The sequence below is a fragment of the Arachis hypogaea genome, chromosome 6, assembly GCF_003086295.3.
Source record: "Arachis hypogaea cultivar Tifrunner chromosome 6, arahy.Tifrunner.gnm2.J5K5, whole genome shotgun sequence".
Classification (NCBI taxonomy): Eukaryota; Viridiplantae; Streptophyta; class Magnoliopsida; order Fabales; family Fabaceae; genus Arachis; species Arachis hypogaea.
In genome coordinates this window covers 67,801,103-67,821,725 of record NC_092041.1, presented here as the reverse complement: position 1 = coordinate 67,821,725, position 20,623 = coordinate 67,801,103, and the positions used below count along the sequence as shown (strand labels likewise).

The window sequence follows — 20,623 nt, the reverse complement described above, 5'->3', positions numbered from 1 at the left end:
GAGATGGCATTCACTACCACGTTAGTGGCCATGTTAATCCAATTAACGTGAGCTCTAACGTGGGAAGGAGGGGCGTTTGGAGTGTCACTAACGCTCTTGAAGCTTAGGTATGCCCACATTACAGTCACGTTAGTTATACTAACGTGATCTCTAACGTAGTGAAAGGGTGGCACAATGCAACGTTATTGGAAAAGGTGATTCCCAATAACGTTTGCGAAGAACCATCAGGCAACGTTTATGGTCATGTTAGTGCCACTAACGTTGAAGTTAACGTAGACCATTTTGGGGTCGGAACGTTAGTGAAAAAGGTGATTACCACTAACGTTCTCGAACCCACATTTTCACTTAACGTTAACACCACTAACATCCTATCTAATGCCCATGCCTAACTCACACTTTTCTGCAAGTTGAGCCCATCGACGATTATAACTGTTTCAACTCAAGATCTAAGGCCCACATCCAAGACTTAAAGAACTCACTAGAAGATCAAGAAGAGTAGTATATATAGGAGTAGTCTTGAACTATAGAGAAGCTTGGCACTTTGGAGACCTACCCTCTGTATATTTACTTTTCTGCATGTTTTCTTTACTACCATTTTCCATTCCCAGAGCTATGAACAACTAAACCCCTTTCATTGGGTTAGGAAGCTCTGTTGTAATTTGATGGATCAATTATAGTTTTACTAGAAAGCTTTTGATCTTAATTCAATTGGTTAGTTGTCTTGGAAAAGAAACTTTCCATAATTGGATCTCCTCTGAGCCTTGGAAAAGGGATAAGGAGATCATGCTAGAAATGCTTTCGCATGTTGGACCAAATTGAGGTTTGGGCGGATATAGTGACATGTAATCCTCCCAACACTTTGATTTGGAAATACATGTGGTATAATCAGTGACCATACTTCATCTCTTCCCATGAGCACTTAAATCAAGGAATTGGGCAATTGTTTAAGCTTAGAGAGATTGGATTACCAAGAAATTGGGATCCAATAACTTAAGATTTCCAAGGAGATCAATGAATGCATTGATTGAGGAAGAGATGAGAATGAACTTGATCCGGAGAATACAACATCTCCTAAGCCCAATGAATTTCCCATCTCTAATCTTACCCATTCTCTTTACTTTCTGCCATTTACTTCCATGTTCATCTTCCCAAATCCCCATTTAAGATTCTGTACTTTATTTTCTGTAATTTACTTTCCCGCCATTTAATTTTCTACAATTCTCAACTACATTCTGTTTAGCTCAACTAGCATACTCTTCCAACTAAAGTTGCTTGACCAATCAATCCCTGTGGGATTCGACCTCACTCTATTGTGAGTTTTTACTTGACGACAATTCGGTATACATGCTGAAGGAAAATTTGTTGAGAGATAAGTTTTCATGCATCAAGTTTATGGTGCCATTTCCAGGGATTGATTTTGTATCAACAATGATTAAGTTGGAAGTTCACTAGATTGAGCATTTTTTTCTCTTGTTTGTTTATTTTATCTAGTCATTTACCTTCAGTTTATTCAGTTTCTTCTTCATCCCCTTACCCCTCGTCGTTTTCTTTTTTTTCTTTGTTATTTTCTACAATTCTACTCACTAACCCACTAACTGTTTGATAATTTGCACCACTCACACTAACAGCCACTCTAACAAGAATAACCTCTTCATTTTATTCCCTGTTGTGTGCTCTATTAGTTGTATGACAGGGAAAAGAAGCGGAGCTTCAACTTCCTTTGATTCAGAACCTGAGAGGACCCTCTGTAGATTAAGGAGGGAAGCAAGAGGAAAAGGAGTTGTTGGTGCTAAGGAAGAGGAAGAGTACTTTGAAATAAACATGGAGGAGAACTTGGAAAACAACCATGAAGAAGAAGCTCACAACCATGCCAGAAAAGGTCCTGTGAATCACGCTGGGCAAGAAATGAGAGTTTTAGGCTCTTACATCAATCCAAACCCAGGAAACTGTGGAAGTAGCATCCAAAAGCCCACCATACATGCCAATAATTTTGAATTAAAACCCCAGCTCATCACCCTTGTCTAGAACAACTGCTCATTTGGAGGAAGTGCCCAAGAAAACCCCAATCAATATCTAACCACCTTCCTGAGAATATGTGACACTGTGAAGTCTAATAGTGTTCATCCAGATGTCTATAGATTGCTTTTGTTCCTCTTTTCACTCAGGGACAAAGCATCTAAGTGGCTGGAATCCTTCCCGAAGGAAAGCTTAACAAATTGGGAAGATGTGATGAACACATTTTTGGCAAGATTCTACCCTCCTCAAAGAATTAACAGGCTGAGAGCTGAGGTGCAAACTTTCAGGCAATAAGATGGGGAAACTCTCTATGAGGCATGGGAGAGGTTTAAGGACTTAACAAGAAGATGCCCACCAGACATGTTCAATGAATGGGTTCAACTTCACATTTTCTATGAAGGTTTTTCTTATGAGTCAAAGAAGGCTATAGACCATTCATCAGGAGGCTCTCTGAACAAAAAGAAAACCATTGAAGAAGCTATAGATGTCATTGAGACTGTCGCTGAGAATGACTACTTCTATGCTTTTGAAAGAAGTAACACTCGAGGAGTAATGGAGCTGAACCACATAGATGCATTGCTGGCTCAAAATAAGATGATCACCAAGCAGCTAGCAGATCTTACCAAGAAGGTAGAAGAAAACAAAGTCGCAACAGTCATCTCCTCATTACCAGCTCAAGAATGAGTGAATGTATGAGAATAAGGTGACTCGGAACAAGCCAATTATGTTGGAAACTCACCCAGACAAACCCATGATCCATACTCAAAAACTTATAATTCTGGTTGGAGAAACCACCCTAACTTTGGGTGGGGAAATCAACAAGACCAAGGCCAAGACCAGAGACGCCACAACCACAATCCCAACAACAATGCAACTCACCAACATACCTCACAGAGATCCTATCAACACCCACCTAATCACCCATCTCAACCACCTAATCTCAACCCACCATCACCAACAGAAGATAGGCTCTCCAGAATTGAGATTTTACTCGAAGACATATGTAAAGAAGTCCAAGACAACAGAGTATTCAAGGATGAAGTGTGAGCCAACATCAAAAACCAAGGAGAATCTATCAAGAGGCTGGAGTCCCAAGTGGGATATCTATCTCAACAGTTTCCCAAACCCACTGATAGTTTCCCAAGTGACACAGAGAAGAACCCAAGAGGAGAAATAAAGAAAGTAAGGTAGGAAGAATACAAGATGATCACTATAAATGATGAGAGGAGTGTGGAGGAAGTACACACACAAACAAAACATACCCGAGACATTCTAAAGGAAAATCATGAAGAAAGAAACCATGCACCCCAGCCCACACACAGGGAGGAGCTAAAAAAAGGGAAGACCCTGAACCTATATGCACCATTTCCCCAAAGGCTTAAAGGTGGTGTAGCAAGGAGAATGTATTCAAGATTCCTCGACATGTTTGCATCTCTTGATGTAAATATACCATTCATTAAGGCCCTCCAACAAATGTCCTCCTACATCAAGTACATAAAGGACTTGCCGGCTAAAAAGAGTTCATTAAAGGATGGACAAATAATAAAGATGAACAGGGAGTGCATTGCTCTCATTCAAACAGAGCCACCTACAAAGAAGAAAGATCCAGGGAATTTCCACATTCCATGTGCCATAGGAGAGACAATGATTGATAAGGGGCTCTGTAACCTGGGAGCAAGTATCAACTTGATGCCTCTGTTCCTCATGAAAAAGCTTCAAATCAATGAGCTAGCACCCACAGACGTAATTATCAAATTGGCTGTTAAAACTCAAAAACAGGCCACATGAGTGGTTGAGAACGTGTTAGTGAAGGTTGGAAACTACTTCCTGCCCACGGACTTTATTATCCTGGAAATGAAAGAGAACCCCATCCATCCCATCATTCTGGGGAGGCCATTTTTAGCCACAGCCAGGGCGCTTATTGATGTGGAGCGAGGAGAGCTAGTATTAAGGATACACGATGAACTGCTCACCTTCAACGTTTTCAAACCTTTATAAGAAGCAGATCATGGTAACAAAGAGTCAGAGGAAGATCACAATAAGGGGCTGATGGAAGAGACAAACATGGGAACACAAGCACCACACCTGAAAATCCCCATTGGTGACAACCAATGTGATCAGAAGGAGCAACAGCCAAGTGTAATCCAAGAGAAACTAGACCTACTAGAGTCATATGAGACAAGCAACAAAACCCTCCTAAAAGAAGAAACCACAAGGAGCAAATTGACATCAAGGAATACAAGGAGAAAGGCCCCAAGGGGATGGAGAAACAAGAAAATCCTTACAGAAGATTTCTCTTCAGGAGATGAAGTGGTCTCTACCCACTTTCCATCTATACCACCTCATCTCCCCACCATTCCATCTCAGCTGCCTCCAGTGTACATGACAAACCCCATTTTGAGGGTTTATCTTGTGCTTAATTTAGGGGGTTTTATAACCTCTTACCCACATTTATTCAATAAAATAGCATGGTTTTATAACTTCTCCCTTAATTGTGCTTAAGAGTGAAAACATGCTTTTTAGGACTTAAAATAGCTAAATCTAATTCACCTTGATTCCATTAGATGCCTTGATATGTTTGTTAAGTGGGTTAAGGTTTAGGAGGCAAAGATTGGATCAAGGGAATGAAGAAAGAAAGCATGAAAAGTTGGAGAACTCATGAAGAAATGAAAGAACCGTAAAGCTGTCAAGCCGACCTCTTCGCACTTAAACGACCATAACTTGAGCTACAGAGGTCCAAATGATGCGGTTCCAGTTGGGTTAGAAAGCTAACATCCGGGGCTTCGAAACGATATAAGATTTGCCATAGTTGCTACACGTATGGTGGCGCGCACGCGCAAAGTACGCACACGCGCCGTTGGTGCACGTGATCACTTCATGCAAACTCGTGGCTAGCGAATTTACAAGCCTTGTGGGCCCAATCCAACTCATTTCTAATGCTATTTAAGCCAAGGATTGAAGGGGGAATGAACATACTTTACCACATGTTAGTTACCATTAGTCATAGTTTAGTTTTAGAAGTAGTTTCTAGAGAGAGAAGCTCTCACTTCTCTCTAGAATTAGGATTAGGATTTAGGATTAGTTCTTAGATCTAGGTTTTAATCTTTGCTTTCTTCTACTTCTACCTTTCAATTCTTTGTGTTACATTCATTCTTCTTCCCTTCTTTTATTGTAATTTCTTTTATGTTGTTCTTATGTTTTGTTGTAGATCTACTATTGTTCCTTCCATTTTCTTTCAATTCAATAAGAGGTAATTCATAATAATTGTTCTTCTTTGCTTTTCTATTGTTGATCTCTTGCCTTTGTAGTTAGATCTCTCTTTAATTCTTGCAATTTATGTTGTTTACTTCTATTGCACTTTATGTGTTTGTTGAAATGTCTCTTTTAGTTTTAGTGTAGAATTTGTTCCTCTTGGTCTAGGTAGAGTAATTAGTGATACTTGAGTTATCTAACTCCTTTGTTGATTGGTAATTGGAGAGATTGCTAATTGGTTTGGAGTGCACTAAAGCTAGTCTTTCCTTGGGAGTTGGCTAGGACTTGTGGCTCAAGTCAATTCATCCACTTGACTTTCCTTTCTTTAGCAAGGGTTAACTAAGTGGTAGCAATGAACAATACTCATCACAATTGAGAAGGATAACTAGGATAGGACTTCTAATTTTCATACCTTGCCAAGAGCTTTGTTAGTTGTTAGTTTATTTTCATTGCCATTTACTTTCATGTCTCTTATCCAAAACCCCAAAACAACTCAAACCAATAACAAGACACTTTATTGTAATTCCTAGGGAGAACGACCCGAGGTTTGAATACTTCGGTTTATAAATTTAGGGGTTTGTTTTAGTGACAAACAACTTTTTGTATGAAAGGATTATTGCTTGGTTTAGAAACTATACTTCGACAAGATTTTATTTGAGAAATTCTAAACCGTCAAAAATCCATTCGTCAGTACACCATCAACAAAATCTTATCCTTAGAACATGTGGAGCTTCTTAACAAAGCCAATGGAGACAAATTCACTGCAAGGGGGGAAGATTTGAAGCACTACCAACCACCCTGACAAAGGCCAAACGTCAAGCTAATGACGCTAAAGAAAAGCTTCATGGGAGGCAACCCATGTTCTATACCCTTTCTTGTTAATCTCTAATATTAGTTAATAAGGAAAAATTCATGGATTCTAAATCAACTTTGACGAACACTTAGAAGAATTTTTATATGCAACATATAGTGAACAACAAGTTTGGCGTTCAAGGCATACTAAGATGGCATGAACACAACCCATGTCACGTTAATCTTAGAGTCTTAATCATACCTTGTTGCACCAAATGACCACAAACAAGTTTGGTGTTACCAACGTTGCATGCATGGGTAATTGGGTGGTCGGTTGATTTACATTCGTGAATAGCATTTAGTTATTCAAAAAAAGAGATTTTTATAGTAGCCGTTTCATATTTTAATTTTTCCCACCAAAAATTCAATCAACTTTTGCATTCTTTTGTCTTGTAAAGGAAATCAAGAAAGGGGATTGGTAGAACTTGATAGGACAATTAAAGAAGGGAGGTTCGGCCACTATACCAAGGGAACTGCACACTTGTCTTCAAAGGGTGTACCTTGGGAAATGCTGCCATGCAACATTGGGAGTAGGATAGCCTTGGAGACCAAGTTAAGACCCTCATAAAGGAAGTGATCCTCGTGCCCATCCAATGCAAAACCCCAGCCGTTCACCACTAAGCCATGCCGTCAATCCACACCCTTCAAACACCCATCATCTTTCTATATAAATGATCCCCACTTTACACCTTTCCATACGCAAGTGTCATTCCCATCCATCTCTCTCCTCCTTCTCTCGAACACACACACTCCATCCTCCACCAAAAGTTTCATACACACTTTCACAGCCACATCTTGTGAGCCGCAAACATACCAACCATCACTCATGGTATCGTCGAGCTCTAAAAAGCGAAAAGGGAAGGAACCTATGGAACAGCATCCTTTTTATGAGAAGAAATTTATAACCCTTTACCATGCATTGCAATTCAGGTGGATGGCTGAGAAAGAAATTATATACGATTTAGGCTTCCAAGTCACAAAAATTGAGTGCCCCGAAATCGCAGAGAAGGTGGAAAAGAGAAGATGGGAGCTCCTCACTGATCCGATCACGAGAGTGAATGCAACTCTTGTGAGAGAGTTTTATGCAAATGCAGTTAGATATGATAAGGTAGACGAATTCTATACAAGTTTCGTGAGAGGGGTAATGGTGGATTTTAGTCCCATGAGCATCATGAGGGTATATAAGCTGCGAACCATACCCTTTGCAGAAGAAAGCTATCAATCGAGAATAGATAACAGTCCCAACCACGACCAGATTGTGAAAGACATCTGCGTGCAAGGAGCGGATTGGGACAGAGATCCCCATGGGAAACCCATATTTATAAGAGGAGACCTTCTTCCTGAGGCTAAGGGTTAGTTCGAAATTGTAAGGAGATCCATCCTCCCAGCCAGAAACAACTCAGAGGTAAACCTTAAAAGGGCAACAATGGTGCAATGCATAATGAAGGGAGGAGAAATCAAGGTTCATGAACTCATAGCCCAAGGTATTCGGAAGCTTGCTGAGAAGAGTGATTCTGGAGGAAGGTTAGGCTACCCCAACACTATTCTTCGTCTTTGCAACAAGGCTAGAGTAGTGTTCGAAGATGGAAACCCCGAGTGGATAAAATTCGGCATCCCATTACTCTTCGACGGATGCAGGCCATTGCACCTCCCCTACCTCCGCGAAGACTAAGAAAGAGGCCAATCCAACAAGTGGAAGAAGGACAAAACCCGGGTGAACGAGCCCCACCCACTTTAGACATGCACCAATTACAAGAAGCTATTGATGCATTGTCTAGGCAATACATGGAGAATCAAGGTGCACACATTCATGATATGCATCGAAAACAAAGAGAACAGGCAGATATTTTCGATGAATACAGAGCCTTTTCGGAAGGAGTCTATATGAGCGAGATCGGTTACCATGTAAACACCCAAGCCAAGCTCGGATACTTAGTCAGACAACAGCCTGTATTACACCCTGGGATCACAAGGTATGAGGATGTAAAAGATGAGTTAGCACAAGTGGACCGAGAAAGAGCTGAATAGAGTCATGAATCAGTAAAGAAAGCACTGGAAGATTGGAAAATAGCCAGGATGAATCGGATGCAAGGAAGTGCAAGTGGACATAAGGAGGACAAACATGGGAGAGGACATGAGCATTCTGATAAGTAAAAGGTGGTGGAGTTCCCTCCCTGTTTTATCTTTTGCGAGTTTTAAATAAGGAAAATCATGTATGAAATAGAACATGCTTCCATAATAGTTTAGGAATTTTCAATTCTATCTTTAAGATTTAGTTGTTTAAGTCTAAGTGTGTTGGTCTAGTCCCTAGCTTTTACTTTCATCTTGCTTATATATATGCTTGTCCTTTAAGTCAATCAAAAAGAAGATGTTATGAAAAGAACAAGAGTGGAGTTATCTTGTGAAGTAAATTCTAAATGTTTGTGGTAGGGTGATTAATTAGCTAAGTTGGTTCAACCACAAGGTAGGAAGGTAACTATCTGTCCTGAATCATATGCTTGAAACACACCCCATGAGACTAACTAATTAATAAGATCCTAATAAAAAAAGAGAAAGAGCAATAAGAGTTGAAAAGGAAAGAAAAACAATAAGACATAATGCTAGGCACCAAGGGTCTGAATATTGAGGCATGTGTCTGTGGTGTTCCTATGCAAGGGATATGCTTGGATGAATATGCTCTTAGGGGTGCCATATCACTTGGTAACATGGGTTAACTAATCCGGGATTACCAGCTGAAAGTCCACTATCAAGAGCAACCTTTGCTACAGAGCACTTAGTGACCCAAAGAGGTGCTGGACACCAAGGTCTCAAGAAAGAAAAATAACAAACCATGTCCCTGTGGTGTGTATGTATGGGGGAAAGAGACTTGAGGGAGTAAGTCCTTGGGGGTGCCTCAACACCTAGCACCTTGAACCAACTAGTTCGGGAGTGTTGACTGAAAACTTATCATAAAGAGTCGCTCTCTTACAGAGCACTTAGCCTAAAAAGGAATGCAATAAACTTTGGAAAAGAAGGAAGGATCAATAATAAGAAGTCTCAAATGATACAATCAAGCAAGTGTTCAAGGGCATCATAAAGGCCTGGAAACCAGTAAAGGAATGAACCTAAGTTGCTATGCATGAAACCCCATAAAACCAAGGACTTGACTTCCACAATAATGACTCATTTCTCTTGACATGTCATTCATCATTCTCATGTGTCAGTACTTGCTTAGGGAAAAGCAAGCTTTAAGTTTGGTGTTGTGATGCCAGGACATCTAGGCCAGTTTCACTGACCTTTTCTTTACTGTTTTAGGGTAGTTTCATGCATTTTCTTAGAAAATAAGCAAGTTTTGGATGAAAATTACATTTACACCTTGATTCAAGCAATTATTGTGAATTTTATATGATTTCATAAGGATTATGCAAGGATTGAATAACAAATTGATGATGCATAATCTCATGACTTGGACTAGAGCTTTGATGCACTTTATTTGCTTGATTTCAGGATAAAGGAAGCAAGGAAAAACCACGTTAGTAGCCACGTTAATCCAATTAACGTGACCACTAACGTGGAATGGGAATGAGCTTGCAACGTTAATGAGAAAAGTGATCGCCAATAACGTCTTCGAAACCATTATAGCCCACGTTAATTGCCGCGTTAACTACATTAACGTGGTAGTTAACGTAGAGAAAAAGGAAGCTCCAGCGTTAGTGGTAAAAGTGAATACCACTAACGCTCCAAATTGGCAATTGGCCACGTTAAGAGTCACATTAACTTAGTTAACGTGAACTCTAATGTGGAAAGGGAAGAGAACGCCAACGTTAGTGACACTCACCTTTGTCACTAACGTTGGATTAAGCCAATATTGTCCACGTTAGTGGTCACGTTAAGACCACTAACGTGAGAGATAACGTGGAGCTAAGCATGATGAGCCAACGTTAGTGACACTCACCTTTGTCACTAACGTTGGAGATGGCATTCACTACCACGTTAGTGGCCACGTTAATCTAATTAACGTGAGCTCTAACATAGGAAGGAGGGGCGTTTGGAGCGTTAGTGACAAAGGTAAGTGTCACTAACGCTCTCGAAGCTTAGGCATGCCCACGTTAAGAGTCACGTTAGTTATACTAACGTGATCTCTAACGTAGGGAAAGGGGGCATAATGCAACATTATTGGAAAAGGTGATTCCCAATAACGTTTGTGAAGAACCATGAGGCAACGTTAGTAGTCACGTTAGTGCCACTAATATTGAAGTTAACGTGGACCATTTTGGGGTCGGAACGTTAGTGAAAAAGGAGATTGCCACTAACGTTCTCGAACCCACATTTTCACTTAACGTTAACACCACTAACGTCCTATCTAACGCCCATGCCTAACTCACACTTTTCTGCAAGTTGAGCCCGTTGACGATTGTAACTGCTTTAACTCAAGATCTAAGGCCCACATCCAAGACTTGAAGAACTCACTAGAAGATCAAGAAGAGTAGTATATATAGGAGTAGTTTTGAACTATAGAGAAGCTTGGCACTTTGGAGAACTACCCTCTGTATATTTACTTTTCTGCATGTATTCTTTACTACCATTTTCTATTCCTAGAGCTATGAACAACTAAATCCCTTTCATTGGGTTAGGGAGCTGATGAGCGGATAATTTATACGCTTTTTGGCATTGTGTTTAGGTAGTTTTTAGTAGGATCTAGCTACTTTTAGGGATGTTTTTATTAGTTTTTATGCTAAATTCACATTTCTGGACTTTATTATGAGTTTGTGTTTTTTTCTGTGATTTCAGGTATTTTCTGGCTGAAATTGAGGGACCTGAGCAAAACTCTGATAAAAGGCTGACAAAGGACTGCTGATGCTGTTGGATTCTGACCTCCCTGCGCCCGAAATATATTTTCTGGAGCTACAGAACTCCAAATGGTGCACTCTTAATGGCGTTGGAAAGTAGACATCCATAGCTTTAGCAATATATAATAATCCATATTTTGTTTGAGATTAGACGACGCAAACTGGCGTTCAACGCCAGTCACATGCTGCATTTTGGAGTAAAATGCCAGAAACACGTTACAAACCAGAGTTAAACGCCAAAAACACATTACAACTTGGCGTTTAACTCCAAGAGAAGCCTCTGCACGTGTAACTCAAGCTCAGCCCAAGCACACACCAAGTGGGCCCCGGAAGTGGATTTCTGCATCAATCACTTATCTCTGTAACCCTAGTAGCTAGTTTTAGTATAAATAGAACTTTTTACTATTGTACTAGTGTCTTTTGACCACATCTTGGTTTTGTCTTTTATCTTAGCATCCATCTTTGGACGTTTAGTTCTTAGACTTTGGGGGCTGGCCATTTGGCCATGCCTGAACCTTGATCACTTATGTATTCTCACGGTGGAGTTTCTGCACACCATAGATTAAGGTGTGGAGCTCTGCTGTACCTCGAGTTTTAATGCAATTACTACTATCTTTTATTCAATTCAGCTTATCCTTATTCTAAGATACTCGCTGCACTTCAACCTGAAGGATGTGATGATCCGTGACACTCATCATCATCCATCCTTTTGAACGCGTGATTGACAACCACTTCCGTTCTACCTTAGAACGAGCGAATATCTCTTGGATTCCTTGGTCAGAATCTCCGTGGTATAAGCTAGAATTATTGCCGACCATTCCTGAGAATCCGAAAAGTCTAAACCTTGTCTGTGGTATTCCAAGTAGGATTCAGGGATTGAATGGCTGTGACGAGCTTCAAACTCGCGATTATTTGGCGTGATGACAAACGCAAAAGAATCAATGGATTCTATTCCGACATGATCGAGAACCGACAGATGATTAGCCATGCTCTGACAAGAGCATTTGGACCTTTTTCACTGAGAGGATGGGAAGTAGCCATTGACAACGGTGATGCCCTACATACAGCTTTCCATGGAAAGGAGCATGAAGGATTGAAAGTAAGAAAGCAGTATGTTGCAGAGATTCAACAGGGATGAAGTATCTCCAAACACTTATCTGAAATTTCCACCAATGATTTACATAAGTATTTCTATCTTTATTTTATGTTTTATTTATTATTATTTTCGAAAACTCCATAATAATTTGAATCAGCCTAACTGAGATCTACAAGATGACCATAGCTTGCTTCATACCAACAATCTCTCTGGGATCGACCCTTACTCACGTAAGGTTTATTACTTGGATGACCCAGTGCACTTGCTGGTTAGTTATGCGAAGTTGTGACAAAGTGTGATTCACGTTTGAGAGCGCTACCAAGTCTTTGACGCCATTGTTGATGATCACAATTTTGTGCACCAAGTTTTTGGTGCTGTTGCCGGGGATTGTTCGAGTTTGGACAATTGACGGTTCATCTTGTTGTTCAGATTAGGTAATTTTCTTTTCAAAAATTTTTCAAAAACCTTTCAAAAAAATTTTTTATTATTTGTTTTCGTTTCTCAAAAAATAATTTACGAAAAAATCCAAAAAAATTAGAAAATCATAAAATTCAAAAAAATTTCGTGTTGTTTGTTTGAGTCTTGAGTCAATTTTTAAGTTTAGTGTCAATTGCATGTTTTCAAAATTTTTGCATTTTTTGAAAATTCATGCATGTGTTCTTCATGATCTTCAAGTTGTTCTTGATAAAATCTTCTTGTTTGATCTTTATGTTTTCTTGTTTTATGTCTTTTGTTGTTTTTCATATGCATTTTTACATTCATAGTGTCTAAGCATTAAAGACTTCTAAGTTTGGTGTCTTACATGTTTTTCTTTTCTTGAAAATTTTTTTCAAAAATAAGTCTTGATGTTCATTTTGATCTTCAAAGTGTTCTTGGTGTTCATCTTGACATTCATAGTGTTCTTGCATGCATCATGTGTTTTGATTCATAATTTTCATGTTGTGAGTCATTTTTGTTGTTTTTCTCTCTCCTCAATAAAAATTAAAAAAATCAAAAAATTATCTTTTCCTTAATTCTATCATAAATTTCAAAAATTTGAGTTGACTTAGTCAAAAATTTTTAAAACTTATCTATTTCTTATAAGTCAAGTCAAATTTTCAATTTTAAAAATTTTATCTTTTCAAAACTCTTTCATAAAAATCAAATCTTTTTCATTTTTATTTTATGATTTTCGAAAATTTGAAAATATTTTTCCAAAATATTTTCTTATCTTTATTTCATGATTTTCAAAAACTTTACTAACAATTAATATAATTGATTCAAAAATTTGAAGTTTGTTACTTTCTTGTTAAGAAAGGTTCAATCTTTAAATTCTAGAATCATATCTTTTAGTTTCTTGTTAGTCAAGTAATTAATTTTAAATTTTAAAAATCAAATCTTTTTCAACCATATCTTTTCAATCATATCTTTTTATCATATCTTTTTAATCATATCTTTTTCAAAAATTTGATTTCAAAATATCTTTTCTAACTTCTAATCTTTTCAAAAATGAATTTCAAATCTTTTTCAACTAACTAGTTGACTTTTTGTTTGTTTTAACTATTTCTTATCTTCTTCAAAACCACCTAACTACCTTCCTCCTCTCTAATTTTTGAAAATTCCTCCCTCTTTTTCAAAACTTTCTTAATTAACTAATTGTTTCAAATTTTAATTTTAATTTTAATTTTTCTCTTAATTTTCAAAAATCACTAACCCTTTTTTAAAATTAATTTTCGAAATTCTCTCCCTCTTATTTTCTTCTATTTATTTATTTATTTACTAACACTTTTCTCCATCTCAAGAATTCGAACCTATCTTCCCCCTTGTGTTTGGATTCCTAACTCTTTTCCTTCTTCTATTCCTTTCTTCTTCTACTAACATAAAGGAATCTCTATACTGTGACATAGAGGATTCCTCTTCCTTTTCTATTCTTTTCCTTTTCATATGAGCAGAAACAAGAAAAAAGGCATTCTTGTTGAAGCTGATCCTGAACCTGAAAGGACTCTGAAGAGGAAACTGAGAGAAGCTAAAATACAACAATCCAAAGACAACCTTACTGAAATTTTTGAACAAGAACATGATATGGCAGTCGAACCCAACAACAATAATGCAAGGAGGATGCTTGGTGACTATACTACACCTACTTCCATGTTTGATGGAAGAAGCATCTCAATCCCTGCCATTGGAGCAAACAATTTTGAGCTGAAACCTCAACTAGTTGCTCTAATACAACAGAACTGCAAGTTCCATGGACTTCCATCAGAAGATCCCTATCAGTTTTTAACTGAGTTATTGCAGATCTGTGAGACTGTTAAGACTAATGGAGTAGATCCCGAAGTCTATAGGCTCATGCTTTTCCCTTTTGCTGTAAGAGACAGAGCTAGAACATGGTTGGATTCACAACCTAAAGATAGCCTGGACTTCTGGGATAAGCTGGTCACGGCCTTCTTGGCTAAGTTCTTTCCTCCTCAAAAGTTGAGCAAGCTTAGAGCGGATGTTCAGACCTTCAAACAAAAAGAAGGTGAATCCCTCTCTGAAGCTTGGGAAAGATACAAACAGATGACCAAAAGGTGTCCTTCTGACATGCTTTCTGAATTGACCATTTTGGATATATTCTATTATGGTCTATCTGAATTTTCTAAGATATCACTGGACCATTCTGTAGGTGGATCCATTCACCTAAAGAAAATGCCTGTAGAAGCTCAAGAACTCATTGACATGGTTGCAAATAACCAGTTCATGTACACTTCTGAGAGGAATTCTGTGAACAATGGGACGCCTCAGAGGAAGGAGTTCTTGAAATTGATGCTCTGAATGCCATATTGGCTCAGAACAAAATGTTGACTCAGCAAGTCAACATGATTTCTCAAAGTCTGAATGGATGACAAAATGCATCCAACAGTACTAAAGAAGCATCTTCTGAAGAAGAAGCTTATGATCCTGAGAACCCTGCAATAGTAGAGGTAAATTACATGGGTGAACCTTATGGAAGCACCTATAATTCATCATGGAAAAATCATCCAAATTTCTCATGGAAGGATCAACAAAAGCCTCAACAAGGCTTTAATAATGGTAGAAGAAATAGGCTCAGCAACAACAAGCCTTTTCCATCATCTTCTCAGCAACAGACAGAGAATCCTGAGCAGAGCACCTCTAACTTAGCAAACATAGTCTCTGATCTGTCTAAGGCCACTTTAAGTTTCATGAGTGAAACATGGTCCTCCATCAGAAATTTGGAGGCACAAGTGGGCCAGCTGAGTAAGAAAGTCACTAAAACTCCTCCTAGTACTCTCCCAAGCAATACTGAAGAGAATCCAAAAAGAGAGTGCAAGGCCATTGATTTAATCAAATTGGCCAAACCTAGAGAGGAAGGGGAGGACGTGAATCCCAATGAGGAAGACCTCATGGGACGTCTCCCAGACAAGAAGAAGTTTTTTATTAAGGATCTAAAGGAATCTGAGGCTCATATAGAGACCATAGAGATCCCATTAAACCTCCTTCTGCCATTCATGAGCTTTGAAGACTATTCTTCCTCTGAAGAGAATGAAGACGTAACTGGAGAGCAAGTTGCTCAATATCTAGGAGCCATCATGAAGCTGCATGCCAAGTTGTTTAGTAATGAGACTTGGGAAGGTGAACCCCCCTTGCTCATTAGTGAACTAGATACATGGGTTCAGCAAACGTTACCTCAAAAGAAACAAGATCCTGGTAAATTCTTAATACCCTGTACCATAGGCACCATGACCTTTGAGAAGGCTCTGTGTGACCTAGGGTTAGGCATAAATCTTATGCCACTCTCTGTAATGGAGAAGTTGGGAATCATTGAGGTATAGCCTGCCACATTCTCATTAGAGATGGCAGACGGATCACAAAGCCAAGCTTATGGATTAGTAGAGGACGTGTTAGTGAAGGTTAAAGGCCTCTACATCCCTGCTGATTTTATAATCTTAGAGACTAGAAATGAGGAGGATGAATGCATCATCCTTGGAAGACCATTCCTAGCCACAGCAGGAGCTGTGATAGATGTTGACAGAGGAGATCTAGTCCTTCAATTAAGTGGGGACTACCTTGTGTTTAAAGCTCAAGGATCTTCTTCTGCAACCATGGAGAGGAAGCATGAAAAGCTTCTCTCAATACAGAGTCAAACAAAGCCCCCACAATCAAACTCTAAGTTTGGTGTTAAACCCCCATATTCAAACTATAAGTTTGGTGTTGGAAGTCCACAACATTGACCTGATCACCTGTGAGGCTCCATGAGAGCCCACTGTCAAGCTAGTGACATTAAAGAAGCGCTTATTGGGAGGCAACCCAATTTTTATTTATCTACTTCTATTTTTATTTTTATTGTTCTTTTATGTTTTATTAGGTTCATGATCATGTGGAGTCACAAAACAAATACTAAAATAATCAAAAACAGCAGAAGAAACAGCACACTTTGGAGGAAGGGCTTACTGGTGTTTAAACGCCAGTAAGGAGCATCTGGCTGGCGTTCAACGCCAGAACAGAGCATGGATTTGGCGTTGAACGCCAGAAACATGCAGCAATCTGGTGTTTAAATGCTAGGATTGCACCCTGAGGAAAGCTGGTGTTAAACGCCAGAAGCAAGCATGGAACTGGTGTTTAACGTCAGAAACATGCTGCAGATTGGCATTGAACGCCCAAAACAAGTATAGAGCTGGCGTTTAATGCCAGAAACAAGCATCAATCTGGTGTTAAACGCCAGGATTGCATGCAGAGGGCGTTTTACACGCCTAATTGGTGCAGGGATGATAAATTATTGATACCTCAGGATCTGTGGACCCCACAAGATTATCTCAGGATTTGTGGATCCCACAGGATCCTTACCTACCTCAACTCACCCTCTCTCTCTTTTTCACACAATCCAATAAACACTCTTCCCCATAAACCCCACCTAACTTCAAAATTCAAAATCTTTTTCCCATCCAAACCCATCCTAAATGGCCGAACCTACTCCCTCTCCCTTCACTATATAAACCCCTCTATCCTTCTTCATTTTCACACACCAAAACCCTCTCTTCTTTACCTTAGCCGAAACCACACACCTCTCCCTTTCCTCCATATCCTCTTCTTATTTTTCTTCTCTTCTTTCTTATTTTGCTCGAGGGCGAGCAATATTCTAAGTTTGGTGTGGTAAAAGCATATTTTTTTGTTTTTCCATAACCACTTATCACACCTAAGGCCAGAGAAACCTCTAGAAAAGGGAAAGGGAAGACAAAAGCTTCCACCTCCGAGTTATGGGAGATGGAGAGATTCATCTTTAAAGCCCATCAAGACCACTTCTATGAAGTTATGGCCAAGAAAAAGGTGATCCCTGAGGTCCCTTTCAAGCTCAAGAAAAATGAGTATCCGGAGATCTGACATGAGATTCAAAGAAGAGGTTGGGAAGTTCTTACCAACCCCATTCAACAAGTCAGAATCTTAATGGTTCAAGAGTTCTATGCCAATGCATGGATCACTAGGAACCATGATCAAAGTATGAACCCGAATCCAAAGAATTATCTTACAATGGTTCAGGGGAAATACTTAGATTTTAGTCTGGAAAATGTGAGATTGGCATTCAACTTGCCTATGATGCAAGAAGATGCATGCCCCTACACTAGAAGAGTCAACTTTGATCAAAGGTTAGACCAAGTCGTTATGGACATATGTGTGGAAGGAGCTCAATGGAAAGGAGATTCAAGAGGCAAGCCGGTTCAATTGAGAAGACTGGACCTTAAGCCTGTGGCTAGAGGATGGTTGGAGTTCATCCAACGCTCCATCATCCCCACTAGCAACCGATCTGAAGTTACGGTGGATCGGGCCATCATGATCCATAGCATCATGATTGGAGAGGAAGTAGAAGTTCATGAAGTCATCTCTCTTGAATTCTATAAAATAGCTAAAAATTCCTCCACCATGGCAAGGCTAGCTTTTCCTCATCTTATTTGCCATCTATGCTACTCAGCTGGAGTTATCATAGAAGGAGACATCCTCATTGAAGAGGACAAGCCCATCACTAAGAAAAGGATGGAGCAAACAAGAGAGGCCATCCATGGATCTCAAGAGATGCATGAGGAAGCTCATCATCAAGGAATTCCTGAGATGCCTCAAGGGATGCATTTTTCTCCAAATAACTATTCGGAACAACTTAACACTTCTCTAGAAGACTTGAGTTATAACATGGACCAACTAAGAGTGGAACACCAAGAGCACTCCATCATTCTCCATGAGATTAGAGAAGATTAAAGAGCAATGAGGGAGGAGCAACAAAGGCAACGAAGAGACATAGAAGAGCTCAAGGACATCATTGGTCCTTCAAGAAGAAGGCGCCACCATCACTAAGATGGACTCATTCCTTGTTCTTATTTCTCTGTTTTTTGGTTTTTAAGCTTCATGTTTATCTATGTTTGTGTCTTTACTACATGATCATTAGTGTCTATTAACTATGTCTTAAGGCTATGAATAATTCCATGAATCATTCACCTCTCTTAAATGAAAAATGTTTCTAATTCAAAAGAACAAGAAGTACATGAGTTTCGAATTTATCCATGAAATTAGTTTAATTATATTGATGTGGTGACAATACTTTTTGTTTTCTGAATGAATACTTGAACAATGCATATTTTTTATCTTGTTGTTTATTAATGTTAAAACTGTTGGCTCTTGAAAGAATGATGAAAAAGAGAAATGTTGTTGATGATCTGAAAAATTATAAAAATGATTCTTGAAGCAAGAAAAAGTAGTGAAGAACAAAAGCTTGCGAATATATATATATATATATATATATATATATATATATATATATATATATATATAAGAAAAAGAAAAAGCAAGCAGAAAAAGCCAATAGCCCTTAAAACAAAAAGGCAAGGGTAAAATGGATCCAAGGCTTTGAGCATCAGTGGATAGGAGGGCCCAAGGAAATACAATCCAGGCCTAAGCGGCTAAATCAAGCTGTCCCTAACCATGTGCTTGTGGCATGCAGGTCCAAGTGAAAAGCTTGAGACTGAGTGGTTAAAGTCGTGATCCAAAGCAAAAAGAGTGTGCTTAAGAGCTCTGGACACCTATAACTGGGGACTTTAGCAAAGCTGAGTCACAATCTGAAAAGGTTCACCCAGTCATGTGTTTGTGGCATTTATGTATCCGGTGGTAATACTGAAAAATAAAGTGCTTAGGGCCACGGCCAAGACTCATAAAAGTAGCTGTGTTAAAGAATCAATATACTTAACTAGGAGAATCAATTAACACTATCTGAACTCTGAGTTCCTATAGAAGCCAATCATTTTGAACTTCAAAAGAAAAAGTGAGATGCCAAAACTGTTCAGAAGCAAAAAGTTACAAGTCCCGCTCATCTAATTAGAACTAATATTCCTTGATATTTTGGGATTTATAGTATATTTTCTTCTTTTTATCCTATTTGATTTTCAGTTGCTTGGGGACAAGCAACAATTTAAGTTTGGTGTTGTGATGAGCGGATAATTTATACGCTTTTTGGCATTGTTTTTAGGTAGTTTTTAGTAGGATCTAGCTAAATTTAGGGATGTTTTTATTAGTTTTTATGCTAAATTCACATTTCTAGACTTTACTATGAGTTTGTGTATTTTTCTGTGATTTTAGGTATTTTTTTTTTGCTGAAACTGAGGGACCTGAGCAAAACTCTGATAGAAGGCTGACAAAGGACTGCTGATGCTGTTGGATTCTGACCTCCCTGCACCCGAAATAAATTTTCTGGAGCTACAGAACTCTAAATGGCGCGCTCTCAACGGCGTTAGAAAGTAGACATCCAGCGCTTTTCAGAAATATATAATAGTTCATACTTTGTTCGAGATTAGATGACGCAAACTGGCATTCAACACCAGTCCCATGCTGCATTCTGGAGTAAACGCCAGATACACGTTACAAACCAGAGTTAAACGCCAAAAACACGTTACAACTTGGCGTTTAACTCCAAGATAAGCCTCTGCACGTGTAAAGCTCAAGCTCAACCTAAGCACATACCAAGTAGGCCCCAGAAGTAGATTTCTGCATCAATCACTTATCTCTGTAACCCTAGTAGCTAGTTTTAGTATAAATAGAACTTTTTACTATTGTACTAGTGTCTTTTGACCACATCTTGGTTTCGTCTTTTATCTTAGCATCCATCTTTGGACGTTTATTCTTAGACTTTGGGGGCTGGCCATTCGGCCATGCCTGAACCTTGATCACTTATGTATTCTCAATGGTGGAGTTTCTACACACCATAGATTAAGGTGTGGAGCTCTGCTGTACCTCGAGTATTAATGCAATTACTACTATCTTTTATTCAATTCAGCTTATCCTTATTCTAAGATATTTGCTGCACTTCAAGCTGATGGATGTGATGATCCGTGACACTCATCATCATCCATCCTTATGAACGCGTGATTGACAACCACTTCTGTTCTACCTTAGAACGAGTGCATATCTCTTGGATTCCTTGATCAGAATCTTCGTAGTATAAGGTAGAATTATTGGTGGCCATTCCTAAGAATCCGGAAAGTCTAAACCTTGTCTGTGGTATTTCGAGTAGGATTCAGGGATTGAATGGCTGTGACGAGCTTCAAACTCGTGATTGTTGGGC

The 20,623-nt window shown here is 39.0% G+C and overlaps 1 non-coding gene across 1 annotated transcript; it reads right to left on the bottom strand.

Annotated features, from left to right (window-relative positions):
- Positions 1-2,274: 2,274 nt before the first annotated feature.
- LOC112700343 (small nucleolar RNA R71) lies at positions 2,275-2,378 on the bottom strand. Its single transcript, XR_003153251.1, has one exon. It is a non-coding gene; the product is annotated as a small nucleolar RNA R71 (small nucleolar RNA).
- Positions 2,379-20,623: the final 18,245 nt, after the last annotated feature.